This window comes from Triturus cristatus, chromosome 4_1, assembly GCF_964204655.1.
Source record: "Triturus cristatus chromosome 4_1, aTriCri1.1, whole genome shotgun sequence".
NCBI classification, from domain to species: Eukaryota; Metazoa; Chordata; class Amphibia; order Caudata; family Salamandridae; genus Triturus; species Triturus cristatus.
This window is the reverse complement of record NC_140585.1, coordinates 758391697-758411749: the sequence shown is the minus strand read 5'-3', so window position 1 is coordinate 758411749 and position 20053 is coordinate 758391697. Positions and strand designations below refer to the sequence as shown.

Below are 20053 nucleotides of genomic sequence, written 5' to 3'. Positions count from 1 at the left end.
GGAAGGTCACTAAATTAGTGCCCATGTAACCGGATCGTACTGTAAAACAAATGTGTAACCAGGCTATGAAACATTAAACAAGTCTTTCAGAGGCAGTACTTTATTAAAGATCTGTGCACATATGCAGACACATGTGAAGTTAAATACATAAGAAAATACTTTCTGGGTGCAACAGATTGCCACTTGCATAATACAATAAGCAATGTACTATTATAGTCTATATGTGCCTACAGTCTAGACCGAGTACAACTCCTGCCCAACTGGAGACAACACTAAATAAGAAACCACAATAAAACCAGAGGGAACAGCCCAGTCACATCATTCACGGTGCTGAGGTAAGAGTACCAGAGGCTAACGGTAACATGTTACTTACACTGACCTTTACACGGGCTATGGGCACTTCTAATCTGAGGCCAAAGTAACACAAAGTCTAAAAGAATGTTTGTGCTTCCATGCGACTTGCTGTAGTCCCATGTCACAGTTCTTTCCTTTTTTTAAAAAAAGTTTTCAGATGGCGAACATCTATAATATGCTTCACCTTGAGGTCTGTTCATTTGAAACCTTAAAATAGAAGACATTGTACTATCCAAAAATAAACTTGGGTGGAATATTGTTTTATTTATTGTTATTCTTGAGAACACCCTTTCTTTATTAGCATTGCTGTGGGGGCAACAAAAATATAAATTTGAATATGTTTTAAAGAAGGAAGAACTAGCTTCTCTGAGTGCCAACAACAGTAAATTCTGTGTCAAGGGAATGTCAAATGTCATCAATCCTCTAAGACACAACCTCACCAGTACCACAGTTTATTTTAATAGCAGCCTTTTCTCTTGCATTTCTGGATATGTCCTCAAGATCGGTTACTTGGTATTGTCCAAATTCATCTTCTAAGCAAACTAGGTCATGCTCTGTAAACTTGTGGTAGGTCACAAACTCTTCCACCAAGAACAACACACTATCAAACTCATGTTTTGTTTCCTAACAAAAGTTGAAGATCCGTACATGCTTGAGCACGTTGTCATGAACTGGAAGGGGTTTCAAAGCATACTATACTCTATTCTTGCGAAATCTATGAACTGTTTCATAGAGAGCTTTCTGGGTTCCTTGATCAATTTACCCACTTTCAAACATGTTCCTTAACTTCCATGCACAATGATGCCATCATTCAGGCTTGGATCTGGCATTCTTCTGATATAAAAGCAGGTAAACTGACATCTGGGCTCCTCTTGAATGACTGTATGACATCAACATTAAGCACTCTACTCAAGAGCACAACAATTAGTTCAATCATGGCATCAATCAGGAGGTGAATGACTGGGTATTCCCTTTGTAACAAAAGGTTAAATTTAACAAACACAGGTAACAACCTGATAAAATAGACAGTAGATCTCAGTCATAGGGTTCTCAAAACTCTGAACAAGTCTCCTTAACCTAGCCTTGCTAGTTCTGACTCTGTCTGATATTGACAGGAATTATAAATGCAGAGCATCAAGCTAAAGAATCAGTCTATCCAAACAGCATCCCTAACCACAGCACAGAAATTAATTTCAGCATACAGCAGTAATCAAAAGCAACACATTGACAGAATTCAAAATACAAGTTCTTCTGTTTTGAAGACCAGGCAAACAAAAATAGACATCTAGAAGCAATTATTCTATATCAAAATATTTCCAGCTGAAGCAGAAAGCAGAAGTAGTATGGTAGGCTGCATTGTGAGCCATGTTGCATGGGCAAGTCATAAAATAGATATTAGGATTCAGAGACAGTACTCTAGTTTTGTTGGAGTTATGCGTTCCCACATTCACTGCGGCACTACTTACACCAAAGCCAATACAAATTTGTTCTAGAAAAGTAACAGACCTGCATGAATTTAGAGTCTGGGAAGTATGTCCTTCTGAGGCTGCTCACATGTTCCGCAGAAGGAAGAGCACAAGGTTATTTCTAACTCTCTGCAAGAGACTCTTCACTGGAATATTTCTTTGTCATGTAGCCTGAAATGGGCTTCATTTTGTTATTTGTGCCCTGAAAAGATGTATCAATTTTATCTGTCATACTGCATTTCAGATCAAACTCTACTTGATTCCCACAAGAGACATTCTTCTCACAAATCAAGCAGCATAAGGCATATGGAGTAGTCTTAACAGGAAAAGTGATCCCTGGAGTTTAAGTGAATTTCCAAAGTTATGATTGTACCCTATGAGTTTTAGCCTATGACTATTTTAAATTAAAGCACTAGAGCATATAGTGGCTAATCTGTTCAAAAGCACTTACTGACCACTCCTAATGCAGGATTCATGCAGTACAACACAAAGGTCTATGCTATGCATTATGACATTTGTTGAGGGCTGGACTAGACACTGTTTAGAAAAGGACACCAAGAAATTAATTGAACATTCCGCTGACGTAAAATATATAAGTCCTATTAACATACTGCAGCACTCTCACATGATTGACTGAAAAGTAAACTGTACACAGAGAGATAAATTGAAATGCCTAGGAATGCATAAAGTGTGGAGTCTTTATTAAAATGTGTGTCCCCTTGATTCCCTATGTACATAGAAGAAAACATACATCACTTCCTAAAATGCATGGGGAAAAACATGTGTAAAACAGTTGGCATTGTGCCTTCACTTTTAAAACATATCAGTCAACTCAAAACTGATAATATAAAACTTAGATGGTGTAGCGTCTTGCGAGTTTTATGACAGAACACTTTAGGCTCCTAATGGACTCCGTAGAGCTGTGACGTGGGTGTGAGATCGAAATGCAATGAAAGCTTGTTTTAGAATTTTAGATTTGCATTTACAAGCAGATTAATAAAAACATGTAAAGCTCTGTGTTTGGCGTAGTTATTGGTGGGTACTGGAGCTGGGGAAGACAGTACAACTGGCGACGAGATAAGGGATAAGTAACCCCAAAAACGACTGTGGTATCCCAGAGAGTTAGCCATGGTCCAGGCAAACTGCTTATGCATGCCACGTGTGTCACTGTCAAAATATCTAATTGACACTTCATGCATGTTGAGTCAAAATGCAGCTCCAGCTGCAAAGTAGGTGAAAACCTGCTCAGGCCATACACAGAGGTACTGCGCTGCCACTCAAGATACAACTGCACATTTGACAGAGCAATACTGCAAAAGGCGGTTGCATGTTGATACAGGAAAAAGTACTACAAAAGTGCAGTAGTCAAATACTAACTAAATTCAGTAGAGAGCTGGCTGAAAGAATAAGTAAGAAAGTATATTATCATTGCACGTACTAGAGCCTCGATAAGCAGAGCTGAACAACCTCAGCACCGGGCGAGGAGACCCAAGAAGGAGCACGAGGGTTATGCTTACTGAGCTTTGCCATACCTGCAGTGGCACACCACCAAAGCTGCCAGGTGATGGCTCAGACAAACTCCAGATGTATCTAACAAGTGAAGGGGCTCTGATGAAAACCAAGGAGGAGCAGTTCCCTCGATTGTCCATGATGATTCTGAGGATGGTCCTTTGCCAAATTCTCAGAAATAATACAGGCTCAAATGGACAGTTAAACGTAGCAGAAAGATTTCCACCTTCAATGTCAGCCAGTCCCATAACGAGTTACTTTGATGCCACCTTCCTGAAAACACCACCACCTTTTGATACAGTCAAAAAGCAAAATATTGGCGATAGATGGACTGCCTGGATAAAGACATTTGATGATTTTTTTGATGCACTGACAGTGACTGATGACAAAAACATTATCAAGTAATCTTGTTGGTGATGATGTGAAAGAATCACATACCTTTAGATTAAAGAAACATTGAATCTCAAGTTCAATCAAATAGCAAACATTGATTATGAAAGATACATTTTCAGTCTAGAACGCCAAGGAGTTGCTATTGATGAATTTGTGGACAGACTCACTACACTCATCATAGACTCTTAAGTTCTATGATTTTAATTATGAAGAGGCTATGGGTCTTGGAGTTATTGATGGATGCTCGTCTGATTCATTCAGACAACGAATGCTGAGACAAATTCTTAGCCTGGAGCGAGTGCAGACGGCTGCCGGAGTTGAGGAGCATTCTTAAAGACAAGCTGCTGAAATAGAGGCCGGAGGTGCCCAGAGTGAATCAGTCACGAGTATTAAAAGTAAGCCAACCCAAAAGACTGAAGGATACAAAGTGATGTCGACATGAAAAAAGAAGGAAGTTGTATTTTAGATGTGAATTTGCATTCCCACATGAAGTTAAATGTCCAGTCATTGGACAGATGTGTAAAGGTTGTGTGGAAGAGAACCACTTTGTGATGGTTTGTAAAGGGAAGGAATAAATAAGTGTGTCATGGTGTGAAAACAAAATGGTTGCCAGAATATTCCAGAAGCAATGTTCGATGCACACCCACACAGCCAAGCAGCAACATCAGTTGAGTCAATTTCACATTGAACAAAGTTGAGCATCTAAATTTTCCACCATTATCAATTGAAAGTGAGAAAGATGGTTGTACCATGTAGCTGTTTCCCACATACAAACGTGCGCATGTCAGACCGGTTGCATGTGAGGAAAAATGTCAGTCAAAGAAAAGTCGACATGCCAAAGCACCAAAGTCATAGAAACATTGTCCGAAGTGTATTCATAGGCTGCCTCGAAATCCATAAAAAGTCAAGCTGTATTTGTAGTAACAATGAAACACAAGAAAACGATGGTGCAAGCACCCATCCATGTGCTTCAGGGTACAGCATCAAGTGACTGTCTGTTTAGTTTCAGTACAGCTGCTGATAAGGGACTGATATCAGTGAGCCACACCATGAATGCTCATCACGAAATAATAAGTCAATTCTCATCTTTATTTCATGGTTTAGGAACACTTAAGACTATGATAGTAAAGTTGCATATTAATGAACATGTATGTCCTCTTGCTCAGGGACGTAGGCAAATTGGTTTTTATTTACAAGAAGCTGTTGATAAAGAACTTGAATTGTTACTTAAGCATGACATTATTGAGCGTTCAATTGGTCAGGCGCCATGGGTTTCTCTCATAATGGTTGTGCACAAAAGGGACAATGAAGGAGCTGTATGCATATGCATTGGCATGCGTCAAGCAAACAAGGCAATTGAGCAAGAATGACATCCAAGTCCACACACTGCTGACAAGATAACGCAATTAACGCAAATAAAGGGTGCAAAGATCTTCTCTTGCTTTGATTTAAACAAACATTATTATCCAGAAGATTGCAGGTACATTACAAATGTTTCTACACAAGTTGGTTTGTTTCGATATAAAAGACTCCGTTTTCCTGTGTCGTTGGCTCTAGAACGTTTCCAAGACATCATTCAATGTGTCATACAGTCTGTTGTGAATGCATTCAATTATTGCAATGTCATTCATTTTCATAGCTTCGCAGAAGGAACATGAGAAAGCTCTCACACAACTATGTTGTTTACTTACTGATGCAGGTTTGACTTTAAATGCAGACAAGTGTGAGTTCCTCAAGACAAAGTTAAGGTTCTTTGGCCATGTCTTTTCAAATGGGGGAATGACACCAGATCCTGCAAAAGTACAAGCTCTGTCAAATGCTAATCCCCCAAAGATGTTTCTATGATACGTTCATTACTTGGCATGGCCAGTTTCTGTTCAAGATACATACAAGACTTTGCTACTATAACTGCTCCATTACAAGAGCTAACGAAGAAAAATGTTTCATTTAAGTGGTCTCAAGAATGTGAGAGAACTTTCAAGAAAATCAAACTAGCCATTGAAACTGTTGCTGAAATGCCCTACATCAAGCCAAAGCTTCATACAGAGGTTGTTCTTGACGCTAGCCCTGTCGGGTTAGGTGCTGTCCTTGCACAGCACAGTGAACACCCAAATGCTGGAAGGCACATTGTGGCATATGACAGTAGAAGTTTGTCCCAGACAGAATGTGCTTCGTTACAACCTGAGAAAGAAAGTTTAGCTGTTAGATGGGGTTTTAAACATTTACATATGTTCCTGTATGGAACACCTTTTACACTGGTGCCTATGAAAGGTCAGGGTCCTCAATCCAAGACAGCTGAAGCCTACATTAATTTCATGTAAAAAAAAATACGTCCGCGGCTATATCGCTAGCCCAGATCATCATGCTATGAGCCATGATAATAACATGCTGAGGACAAAAGATATAATTACACATCCGTCATGGAACCAACACACTCTACCTCGCATCAGTGATGGTGAATATCAAAAATACAAAAACATTAAATATGAACTGTCCATAACTCATGAACGAGTTATACTGCACAGGGTTGAGAATCCTGATTCTGGAGACTCTGCAACAACAAATAATTGAAGTGGCTCTTAAAGCAAATTGTGGGCTTGTTGCCACCAAAAGAGCTCTCCGAGACTGAGTTTGTTTTCCATATTTAAAGTAGAGGGTTCAAAAGGAACCCAAGGCTTGTTATCTATGCAACTGCCTTTCTACAAATATTAGGCAACATATTCTTAACATGTCAAAACTCCCCAAGCATGAGAGAGAATAGCCATTGATTCCTTTGATCCACCTGCTAATAATGGTATTTGGAGAAGAGTACTCATATTTTCCATTAATAGAAGAGCCCAGATGCACAACTCAGGAGCACGTCATTGAGAGACTAGATGGCATCTTCATGACAAGGTGTGTTCCAGCCATTTTGAAGTGTGAAAATGACATGCCTTTGAACAGTCAATAATTCAAGAATTTCCTAGTGCATCTGAACATAAAGCATCAGAAGAGTACACCTTCATGGCCGCGGGCCAATGGACTCGTTGAGCCCTTTATGAGTAGGCTAAAGAAAGCAGAACAGCATGTAACTCTTGAGAGGCTCAGTTTAAATACTGTATTAAATTCTACCCTGCAAGCCTATCGTTCAACACCTCACTTGACCACAGGTGAAGGTCCTGGACTTTGATGTTCAGGAGAGGAATGAAAACCAAGTTACCTCAATGGACCAACAAAAGAGAAGGAAATGAGAACACAACCTGTACAATGGACTTGGTTAACAAGCAAAACATGAAAGCCAATGCAGACAAAAGGCAACATGCGAAGAACATTAAGTTTAAGAGAGGAGATCTAGTGATCGCCTGACAATTGCGAAGGAGGAAATCTGATGCTCCATAGGATGCTGAGCCTTTCCATGCCGTGTCCACCAAGGGATACTTGGTGACTGTCGAACATCCTGGAAAGTCTGTTGCCAGACACTCTTCTCATTTTCGGCATTTGATTCATCAGTCTTCTGATCGAGATGGTGAAGGAAAGACTGAACATGAAAACTCAGTGACTGCTGTTCCCTCTTTGCCGTTTTTGAAAATCTCTGACACTGAAGATGACACCTTCCAGCTACAAGTTCAGGTCAAATAATTAAAGCGCCAAGAAGGTTAATTGAAGAGATGTAAAAAAAAGTTAAAAAAATATATATATATTAAATAGAGGGGGGATGTAGTGTCATGCAAGTTTTATCACAGAACCCTTTTGGCTCCTACCAAACTCTGTAGAGCTGTGAATTAGGTGTAGAAGCGGAATGCGATTAAAGCTTGTTTTAGAATGTTGAGCTCGCAGCTACACGCAGACAAATAAAGATGTGACATATTAAGCTACATGTGTGGTTTAGTCATTGGTGGGTACCCATGTTGGAGAAGACTCTACAGGTGGCAGCATATGGATAACAAAAAGAGCATACAAGGAAATGGATATGCTATTGTCAACACACTTTAAAGTATATCATTTGATTTAACTATCTTTATATTGCATGCTTGCATCCAGGAGAGGTCAACTTTATTTGAAAGTACTGTGGCCCAGGTTTCTTCTCACTAGATTTACTTTGGCTAGTACTGACCTTACCCTTTTTGGAACTCATAGCTAAAGTGACGGGCTCACTGTCATCAGTATCAGACATTATTCTGCCAAGACATGGAAGGGAAAGAAAGTAAAATATATCCAACATTCTGCATCTATGACCAACGTGGATAAAGCATGCTTTTGCTATTACATGGTGATCATAGCGAAGCTCCAGTCTAACAAGTGTTGCCTTCTAACTGATAGGGCTTAGTATTTCTTGTTAATCTCTTATGCTCCTGAGCTCCCTCTATTTTATTTTTTTAACTCAAAACCCTGTTTTAACTGTACACAACTATTTGGCTACTTGTTTTCAGTTCAAACTACTAAACTGTTCTACCCTCTGAAATAATAAATATTAGTGCTCTTTTTCCAATGTGTCTGTCCTCATGACACACAGCCAAAGCCCACAGTTAAAAAAGTTTAGTACTCACAATCCATCTGGTAAATCACTGACTCTGTTCTGTTAATGAGTGTGCAATGACTTGCCCTGTTTAGTGTAGTCTTCCAAAGATTTTCTGGGTTTCACCTGCACTGTGAAGATGGCGGAGGCTGAATAAATAAAAGAAACAACAACAACAAAAACACACACTTTTCAATTTACCTGCTCAAAAATAATTAAGGTTTTAATCATACTTATAGGATGCATTATGATACTCAATGCAGTGTTATAATCAATAATGCACTAGATTAAAGCAAATAAATATTTCAATGTGGTGTCAGCAAATGTAATTCAAGCAAAAGGTCATAGGAGACATGGAAAAAAGTATTTAAAAATCACTGGGCTGAAGTTTGAGCTATATTAAGCCGGTACATTGTTCACAGCCACTGCACCTTCACTTCTCAGCTCCCACTGTGCCATGGCTGTGCAGTATTGCCAAAAGGCAAAGAGAGAAAGAGACCCGTTAGTATGACACACTTTGTGAAATATCACCACACTGTACTGATTCAGCCAGCCAGTATCCCTGTTAATGTGTATGCAATGTGCTTAAAAAAGTCGCTGCAGCATTGCTGTGTTAAGTGTTGAGCAGTGTGAAGGCAGGCTTAAAAGAAAGAGGGACAACCGTATAACCGTGCAGGCTTTTGGAGTGACTGCCGATGTAAGACAGATGCAAAGAAACTTGGAGACAAAACATCAAAAGCTTTGAAGGTTCCAGAGGGAAAAAGGTCAACCAAAAGAAAGGCAAAGGAAACTGCTCCGCGAAGGAAGAGTACAGCAAATACCAGTGCCACCGAGGAGGAAAATGTGTGCCCACAGAAGAATGTGTATACCTTCTGGCTTATGAAGTCGGAGCCAGAGAGCCGCCTGGAGAATGGGGTGGATATGAAGCCGGTGATATTATCCCTACCTGTGGCGCTTTCCAGGGGGCTGGCGAGTCCTGAATTGCAGTCCTTCCCCTCCCGCTGTCGCTGTGGGATTACCGGCGACCGCTGTGTGGAGGCTTCGCTGGACTACGGTGACCAGGCTCCCTTGCAACAACTTCCGGAGGCGGACACCCTGCATTTCGCGCCCGTAGGCGCTTTAAAAATAACTCTGCCCCCCGCATCGCGGGACTGCGCGCGGGCGTAGCCGGGCTAAGCCCGGGCAAAGGGCGGGCCCTCTTAGGCCCTCAGAGGCCCGAGGAGACTGGACTGGGCCAGAGACGCTGCCCGTTACGTTGTGTAAGCATCGGACATCGTAAGCATATTAGCGGTATTATTCATCATTATATGGACAGCTATTTGACATTGTGACATGTCGATGTGGGCAGGCTTGACATAATAGTCATTGGTGTTCCCAATTCATTGATATAAAAGGAATTTACTGCCTAATATAAGTATTAGTATAGCAATTGGTTATATATACCTAAACGTTCGTTATAATTTATTTGCGTTTAATTATCCCGATCATATTGACAAGATGTCACGTGGAACTAGAAGCAGCAAAACTGTGACAGGTAGTTCCAAACTTACTGGAACCTTAGATGACTTCATAGTACGCACCAACACATTAATAGATCAGGGTATTGTTCTTATGGAAAGGAGGGTTTCCCAAGATCTTGCCTTAGCTAAAAGGTCTTCCATGGGTCATATTGCCACAGTTCGAACTCCAACACGAACCCCCGAGAACACCCCAACCAATCCTAATATACTACATGTTAATGCAGAAGTCCACGGTATTTCCAGTGTAAATACTGATATTGAAGACTGTAGCATTACAGATTCACAGGGGTTGACAATCATAGAAAACACCCTGGTAGCCCCCCAACCAGACGATCAGACAAATGACAATAATATCCCAAGAAAGGGGATAAAGGAGGGAGCAATCCCTAAAAAAAGCACAACTAAGCGATCCTATAAAAAATATCCCGCCACTAAAACTACCAAGGCTGCAAAGAACAAAAGAAATAATAGATCCAATGCAAGCACGATAAGGGAAATACAGGGTCAAGATATAGGGGAAGGAGGGGTTGTCCTTAAGACATCACCTATGAATATTGTAGATGACAGTTTTTTGGATAAATCCCTGGCTGATATTCTTTCTGTCAATTTATCAGCGGATAGTACAGGTTTAAACATAGGGAACGAAGACTCCCTTACATTTACCCTGACAAAAATATTTAAGGAATTGCTTATTCCTATAGAAGAAAAATTAGATGGGATCGAAAAACAACTTATTGAACTGAGGAAAGAGGTAAAAGATGACCATGCCAGTAAGAAAATCAAGATAACGCAGATACCAGCCCCTATTAGCAATGTTCAGATATCACAAAAACAGGTCAATGATGTAGTAGAAGAAATGAATCCAGTCCCTAAGGGCCCTAACATCAATTCTATCATTACTGATGTAGGGGAGAAAAATGCAAAGTCCATTACGTCACGTGGAATAACAGCTGAAAAAACGGCTCCTTGTAGCACATCTATACACACTGATAACAGCACTCATATAGAAAAGCGCAGGAATGTTAATCTACCCCCTGAAGCATGCGATTATGTAGTTATTTTAACTGGGGTTCCGGAACTAGAACCGTTAGTCCTAGAACCATATGAGGCGCTTAAAAACAAAGCCACACATTGGTTGAATATTAACCATCCATTACCACCAACAGTAAGAAGCAATATCCTAATGGTAGAGAGGGTCCCTTGGGTAGGAAACATTAGGAAAAAAATACAAGGGGACTGTGTGATTGTATCATTTGAAGACCCTCGATCAGTAGGACACATCTGCTTGGGAGTCCCAAAAAATAACGGTTCATTGATTGTAGCAAGACCCCTGGTTTATTTTTATCCGCCAATGAAACACGAAGATAATGCATGGAGTTGGTTAAGGGATACAAAACAAAATAGAGGTGAAAACGGGTATGAGTTACTTGGAAATCGAAATCCCAAGGGGAGAGAAAGGGAGGGGGAGGGTGGCTGGACCACAATTCAACGAAGGGCCAGGAGACCCCAACACGTCAACTCTCATTATTATGGAGAATGGACGGGTCCACAGTTTGTACAACCCTTAATCCCCTGTTTCAACAGGTTTAGCGGACTAGAGACTGTTGACTGACTCCCAGTAAATGGGGAAGGACATAAATCTCAACCCTGTCAATTAGTCCCTCCCGCTACATTACCTGTGTCCCCGATAAATTTCCTTGGGACATCTGACTTTCGAAATCACTCACCCCAATTATTATCAACTGGTATACAGAGGGGATATACCACATCTAAAAAAAAAACCATGGTAATCCAAGAACAAACACCCAAAGTGGAACCAATAAATCATCATGAGGCAAACGATTATGATAGTAATAACTTAGGAAAATCGAGGACACCAAGAAATTCCTTACTAGGTATTAATCGTAGCTCAAACCAAGGTCCCTCTATGGCCAAGATTGTGTCATGGAATGTTGCAGGAGTGGGTTCAAAAATAAGTGACCCTGAGTGGAACCTTTACATGAACACCTTTGAAATTTGTGCCCTACAAGAAACTTGGGCTACGACATCCATGTACAGGGTTGGATATAGAACCTACCAGCTGGAGGCAGTCCCATCAGCAAGAGGCCGTCCATCAGGAGGGCTAATAATTTGGGTTAGTGTGTCGATCAATTTAGTCATACAGCAATTAAGAATTGATTCTCTAGACATACTTGGCTTGAAAATGGCTACCGATGATAATCGGACGATATATCTCTTTAATGTATATAATAGACCATGTCCATCACATAAGGAGTCACCATGTATTGGTAAATTAGAATCAATACTGGATACATTGGACACAGAAGCAAGTATGATCATATGCGGGGATATGAACTGCAACTTTGAACCCATTGTTGGAATGAACAATTTATATGAGGATGAAGACAATGCTAATGGAATACCATCCTTAAACAGTAATGGGTCAGTTATAGGAACCACTTTAGCTTTTCAAATTACAAGGGTACTGGTAAGCCATGGATTGAGGGCATGCAATGGGCGTTTTCCCTCTGACAGCCCCAAGGCACCGACCTTCACGAGACGTCATTGCCAAAGTATAATTGACTATGTTATCGTTTCCATGGACCTATGGCCACATATAAAAGATTTGATGGTCAAAGATAGATTTGATAGTGACCATCATTCCTTGGAAGTTAGTTTTTTAAAGAGCTTAATAATGGAACCAGAAGCCGAAGAGGTAGGACACCAACCGGTCCCAGATAACGTTATATTAAGTAACAATCGTAGGTCAGTTAAATGGGCTTACATCTTGGGACAAGAAGACTTAGTGGCAAACATTTATAATTGTTTCACTAAAGTATTCGATACCTACAATTCCTCTGATAGTGAATCTGGACAATTTCTTAAATTGCATAAGGAGTTCTTTAAAGAACTATTAGAATTTATGACCAAAAGACCAAAAAAAGGATCGGGTGCTGTAAAATTGCAGCCTATAGGCAAACCCTGGTTTAATAAGGAATGCAGAAAAGCAAAAACAGCCCTGATAGAGTCGGTAAAAACCAAAAATTCCTTGGCAATTAAAGAAAATAAAAAACTATATAATAAGGTGTTGACCAATGCAAAGTGTACATGGGACGAGGAACTGTGGTCATGTATGCTGATGGCAGCTAAAATGAAGGACCAAAAGCTATTTTGGGTAACAGTGGCTAAGGGTAATCAAAGGGAGAAGGGCTCAAGAGAGGTCTTCCTTGATGAAGCAACCTGGATAGATCATTTTACGAATCTGTACGCCGACCAGGGGGCTGTAGGTATAGTACAGGAAGATCATCCTCTGTTATTTGATGAGGCTGATTTGTTACATATAGTTTTTGACCTAGAGGAAACAGAATTAGCTATTAATTCTGTCAAATCTGGGAAAGCCCCGGGGCTGGATAAAGTACCAGGTGACCTGTTCAAGCATGAACTTGACGTCTGGGTTCCTTATCTTAATTATTTGTGTAATACTGTTGCTGCTGGGGAACCAATTCCGGACACATGGAACGGGGCGGAAATTATTACCATTTTTAAAAAGGGAGATAGAAGCAATCCTGCTAACTATCGCCCAATAAGTCTTTTAGATATTACTCAAAAAATCTATGCTAGGCATATTTTAAACCGTATAAATTCCTGGTTGGAAGAAGAGCAAATTTTAACAAAATATCAAGCAGGTTTCAGAGCAAAAACGGGAACCACTGACCAAGTTCTAAGGCTCTGTTGCTTGTATTGGAAATATGTTACTCTTCGTAAAGGCCATTTATATGTGGCATTCGTAGATTTACGAGCTGCATTTGACCTCATACCGAGAGAACTTCTGTGGGCATCACTGAAATCTCAGGGGCTCCCGTTAGGCCTACTAAAATTGGTTATTGGATTACACAAGGACAACTTTGCAAAGGTTAGGTGGGGTCCTACTGGGGAACTTACAAAAGCTATCCCTATAAAAAGAGGAGTACGCCAGGGGTGTGTACTGGCGCCAACCCTATTCTCCCTGTTTGTGAACGACATACCATCATACATGGAGTGTAGTGATAACGATGCACCAAGATTAGGGGGCGAACGGGTCTCTTCACTTTTATTTGCAGATGACACCATCCTCATTTCCCAAACACCACGGGGCCTTCAAAATTTATTAAATAGATTTCAGTCATATTGCTCCTCGAAGGGCCTAGAAATCAATACTAAAAAAACGAAATATATGGCACTGAGTCCTCACAGGAATTTTAAGAAAAATCTAATGTTAAATGGCCAGAAGCTTGATTATGTGCAGAATTTTATATATTTGGGTGTCTCTATGGACTCTTCTTTAGCATGGAGGCCACAATTAGAAAAGAATAAGATTATTTTTAAACAAAATTGTCTACCAATCCTCAAAAGACATAAAGAATGCGTGAATAAGGCTGTGACCCCTGCCCTAGAGATATTTAGGTACAAAGTACAATCAGCGGTACTATACGGGGCGGAATTATGGGGTCCTGCATGTAGAAATACATTTGAATGTCTCGAGAACAAGTTCCTTAGGGGGTTCTTAAAAATATCTACAAATACCCCACTAACACCACTTTTATTGGATCTAAACCTGAAACGAACAGATCAACATGCAATATTAAGACCGTTATTGCTGTGGGTTAGACTGTGGACGACCACAGAACTAGTAAATTACAAGGAAGGCTTGAAAGAAGTTATGGATCTTGATAGTTGTAACAAAGTTTATTGGCTCAAGCATGTAAAAAAATGGTTAGGCATGATTGGACTAGCCCATTTCTGGAATAACCCTGAGGCTATGAACCCGTGTTCCAAGAAAATTGTTAAACTATCTTATTGGTCACATGTGAGCCATGAGTCAGTATACACTAGAATCCATGGACCATTAACAGAAAGCTTTTTATTGTTTAAGGATGTAGCATCTTTTGAACCCTTTCTAGATGAGATCCACCCACCTTTATCAAAAACTCTGTATCTCAAATTTAGATATGGCATTCTTAGAACAAAGGTCCTTGAAAAAAGCTGGGCGAAAACAGGAAGTGATCTTTGCACTTCTTGTACTTATGGTATAAAGGAAGATGATTTACACATACTTCTATTTTGCTCAAGCTATGCATTTCCAAGGAAAAAGTGGATAGTACCACTCTGCCATAGAATAGGTTCTAGATCCTATAAGGAGGCTGGTAGAATTTTAAAAACCGACACAAGTCAGGTGATAGTCCTTGGAGTCAGTAGATTTCTTCTGGCTGCTAACTTTATTAGAATAAAGTTGGGTCTACTTTTTTAAGGAAAAAGGGCGAGGAGAATGAGACAATATATCACTACAAAGTTCTAAAATGAGATTATGGTATTAGAACATGTAATTGTTGTTTTATTACCCAACCTGGAGGATGTTGTTGATGCTTTTTTTCATGAATTTAAAAAATATATATAAAATGTACTAGCGGTTTGTGATTTAATACTTTTTTAGATTATTTTTAAAAAAACTATATTTATTATTAATCATATTTTTTAATATTTAAAATTTCCACCCAGGTGAAATGTGATTGATAATGTATTATGGAATAATGAAATTGACACTCGGTAGCATCGGATATTATGAATAGGTGGCTTACTGTATCCCATTGCCATTTTGTCTTGAGTTGGTAATTGTCAAATGTAAGAAATGTTTTTTTTGTTCTTTTATGATGCAAATGCATCGAAATAAAGATTAAATGAATGAATGGTTTAGTACTCACAATCCATCTGGTAAGTCACTGACTCTGTTCTGTTAATGAGTGTGCAATGACTTGCCCTGTTTAGTGTAGTCTTCCAAAGATTTTCTGGGTTTCACCTGCACTGTGAAGATGGCGGAGGCTGAATAAATAAAAGAAACAACAACAACAAAAACACACACTTTTCAATTTACCTGCTCAAAAATAATTAAGGTTTTAATCATACTTATAGGATGCATTATGATACTCAATGCAGTGTTATAATCAATAATGCACTAGATTAAAGCAAATAAATATTTCAATGTGGTGTCAGCAAATGTAATTCAAGCAAAAGGTCATAGGAGACATGGAAAAAAGTATTTAAAAATCACTGGGCTGAAGTTTGAGCTATATTAAGCCGGTACATTGTTCACAGCCACTGCACCTTCACTTCTCAGCTCCCACTGTGCCATGGCTGTGCAGTATTGCCAAAAGGCAAAGAGAGAAAGAGACCCGTTAGTATGACACACTTTGTGAAATATCACCACACTGTACTGATTCAGCCAGCCAGTATCCCTGTTAATGTGTATGCAATGTGCTTAAAAAAGTCGCTGCAGCATTGCTGTGTTAAGTGTTGAGCAGTGTGAAGGCAGGCTTACAATCATTGAGGCCTTTGCCTAGTACTGCTTTTGGTTAGCCAACTACACAGTGCATTCTGGAACTTGTCATTTTGTTCGCCATATGCAAACAAGTAATATCAACTACTAAGAAAACCAACCAAGCTTAGGGATGGTAGGCTGGTACTCAAACCATTAAAACATCTGTTTATTAGCATCATAGTGTAAAATGTATTACTTGTGCAGTGACTCTCTTCTCACAAATAGGCATTTTTGTAATTATTCTATTGTACCTTTATGAAACAATATCTGTATAAAACAGAATTGTTTCAGCAAACAAAAGTAGACTGAAGAAGTTAAACAAGAGTAATGTGTATGTTGCAATGGCAAGATTGCTTGTAACATTAACCATTGCCTCAGGATACAGTCACTGGACCACATCAGTGGCTTCTTTTGATTTGCTTGCAGGACAAATATCCGGCAGACACTAATACAAAGCACCCTCCACCCCCTCTGTTCAGTGCCAGATGCTGTGTGCAGAGTTATTTTCAGTAAACAACAGAAGAGTGAAGCCAGAAGGTAAAGGGCTATCAACAGGAGTCACTCATGTTTTTTATGAAGGGCCCTCACTCACCAACCTAGTTGGTGACATGCTTCATCATTGGGCCCCAGCGGAGAGGCCGAGTGCCTCTCCGGTGTGCTACAACGCCTGACTACAGCGGAGCGGGATTTTTTGTTTTGTGATATGTGCCAGTGATGGTGCAAAAAGTGGGAGTAAAATAGTATTTAATATTCCTAATAGATTTAATAGTAGGATTGTAAGAATAGATTGAAAATGTGCGGTGGATGTTGCGACTAAGTAAATTGATCAGTTACATCCTAGGTTAAAAATGAGGCCTACATGTTTCAGCCTGTAAATGCCAATCGCAAGGCTTTCTTCAGGACCAGGGACCATGGCGGTCTGCACTCGCTAAGGTGCACCCTAACCTATGGCCTCAAAGGGAACCAAATTACTCACACTTATTTCTTGTTTTGATTTATGTTGCAATTGTTGGTCATGTATGTTTGACATATATATAAAAAGCAAAATATTGGCACAAACTAAAATGCTTTAAAAAAATATATTGATTGAGTAATGCCCAATTAATGCTTTGTGAACTTAAGATGAACGTGCAAGGTAAATACATTGTTTACTATGCACACTAGGATTCAGGTATACATATACTTGCCATACATTACAGTAACATTGTTGGGAGACAGGCAGATCCCAGATGTGGTATATCACGCATATACTACAATATACGCATCTACTACAAACTTGGTTCAAAGACTGGACACAGGCTAATATAATGAGGAGTGTGCCACCATCTAATCTTCACTTAAGGTATATTTTGCCAGGTTCGAAATGACAGTTTAAAACTGCACACAGGCTGCAATGGCAGGCCTGAGACATGTTTTAAAAGGCTACTTCAGTGGGTGGGACAATAAGTGCTGCAGGCACCACTAGTAGCATTCAATGTACAGGCCATAGGTACCTGTAGTACCACATTAGTAGAGACTTATAAATAAATTAAATGTTTCAATTGGGTGTAAGTCAATTCTACCATGTTTACAAGAGTGAGCACAAGCTCTTTAGCACTAGTTAGCAGTGGTAAAGTGCACAGAGTCCCAAGCCAACAGAAATGAATTCAGCAAAACAGGAGGGGTAAGTTCAAAATGTTTGCGGGTGACCCTGCAGAAATAGCCACATCCAAAGCTTCTTACTTTTAAGTTGTCATTCTTTGTTACCTCAGCATGTCCGATGATTTAGTGTTTCCTTACTGATACCTTTGTGCTCAGAAAATATCAGTTGACGAAGGCTGGGCTCGCTGAAAGCTTCTTATTAGATTTGAGAAAGTAAGTTGGGTTACAAAGATTTTATCAATTGAAGTAGCAAAGACTTCGACCAAAAAAAGTCATAGTTTTGCAGCTGTCACAGCAGAGGCTTGGCCACCAGTCATGCGGCAATGGAACCTTGTCGCAATCATCAAAAGGGCAGCTTTGCACCAGTTTTGTTCATATAGAGTGTATTTCCTAGGTAAAGGAGTTTTCTGTTGTCTATGAATTGCTTTAAGAAAACAATCAAACTTACTTAAAGATAACTCTTTGCTTCACAGTCAGTCATTGTAGATGTTTCAAAACAGGAATAACCTGGGTCAAAATGAAGGCTTCAGATCAGTCTGGATGTTGTATTTTGGACTAACAGGAGCTTCTTGCTGTCCTTGGCTGGAAGATGTAAAAACAAAAAAACAGTATTCCATCCTAGATTGAATCAATGCATTGACACACTGTATGTTTTCTGGGCTTTGAAAACAGAAACAGAATTGTTTTTAATTTGCTCAATTTGAAGCAGCAGGTTGTCACCACATCTTTAATGTGCTTGCTACTATTTAGCTGTGCATCACATTTTATGCCCCTAATGTTAACAGACTGCATTACGGCTGATTTCACAGAGACAAGTGGGCCCGAACGGGAGATTGGCCACAGCCATTGGTGTCAATGAGGTTAACATTTTTTGGCATGTCTCCATTCAATTTCACCTGATTACATCTTATCCATAATTCAATTTGTTGGAGGCAGCAGTATAATTTTCGGGTGCTCTGAACTTGATCCCCATTGATTTGAAAAAATATTTGTGTATCCTCCGAGTACCTAAATAATTCTAATTTGAAGGACTAAATGATATATGCAAATATAACTATGTAGAGGAATAATTCGGGCCGATTTTAGGCTGTCAGGCACAGGACCCTGCATTAGTTAAGCATTGATGATCCGGACCAGACAAGGAATAGGTAAATCAGACATTTTATGTAATTTTTTGCTGGCATTCGATCTGTTGTAGAACTAGAGGCCCTACAATTTCTTACCAAATCATTAGAGACCACATCTGATCAACTCCTAATTTCAGAAATCAGCCTTTCACACATGCAACAGATCATCTGGTGATAATTGGCAAATTTTACAGAGCTTGATTTAAAGGGGGAAAAAAGCACAGCAACGTTATTGTAGTTGGCTTTGAAGGCTAGACTACCATAGGCTTACTGAGACTCCTTCAATTATTTTATAAATCTAAAGATTTTATTGGAGGTATTTAGCACCAAAAATATCTTATTAACTAAATGGCGAACATTGGAAGCTTTCATTGCCTTCTTATATTCATTATTCAGGACTTGCCTACAAAGGCCTCTTCAGTCATATCAAAAATCTTAATCAAAGGGCCAAAAAGGTCTAAAAGCCTGTCTTGGCACATGTGTAATCCTTTGTCTAGCCCTTTTCTGGGATCTCGACTACCTTTGGCAATAAAGACAATTATTTTTGGATCCAAATCAGGTGTTTGATTGACTTTATTGGGCAACAATGGTCTAGGCCATTCAGATCTGAGGTGTACACTCACGTCCTTGGGAATTTGCTTCCTTAACCAGAACTGCACAACCTTGTGTTTGCAAGCATTAATTATTTGTGTTTCTGATTCATTAGATGGACCCTTTCCAAGGTCCCGTTGTGTGTCCTCGACACCACCAATCTTCATATGAACAGATATTTTCTTTGAATCAGAAAATTTACCTCTTTTGTAACTTGGACCAGCTAATTGTAAATTTTTGTGCTTCCTATTAGTCTTACCTCCTTTCTTAATTAGGGGGTCTTCATTAGCTGACCAAAATCTCTCGTCATCCAAAACTCTATTTTTATCCAAGGTAATATTTTCTAGCTTCTTATCCATTTTCCTCTCTAGGTCTTTGGACATTGTTTCTAACATTTCCTTTAATTTGTCCTCAAGGGACTCTTATGAAGTGCTAGAGATTCTTTGATTTAGTATATCTTTTTGCTCTATGGCAAGGAATAAGGTAAAATGCCAAATGGTAAAAGGCTAAAACAAATGAATTAAGAGGGCAGGGCAAGAGTACAGAGATGTAGTAACAGTGCAGTAGGAGGTTAACTGACGAACAGCTGTAGCTTGACAGGAGTA

General features: G+C 39.6%; 1 pseudogene; it reads right to left on the bottom strand.

Moving 5' to 3' along the window:
- The window catches only part of LOC146855497 (uncharacterized), a 124350-nt pseudogene extending 104519 nt beyond the window's left edge, over positions 1-19831 (bottom strand).
- Positions 19832-20053: the final 222 nt, after the last annotated feature.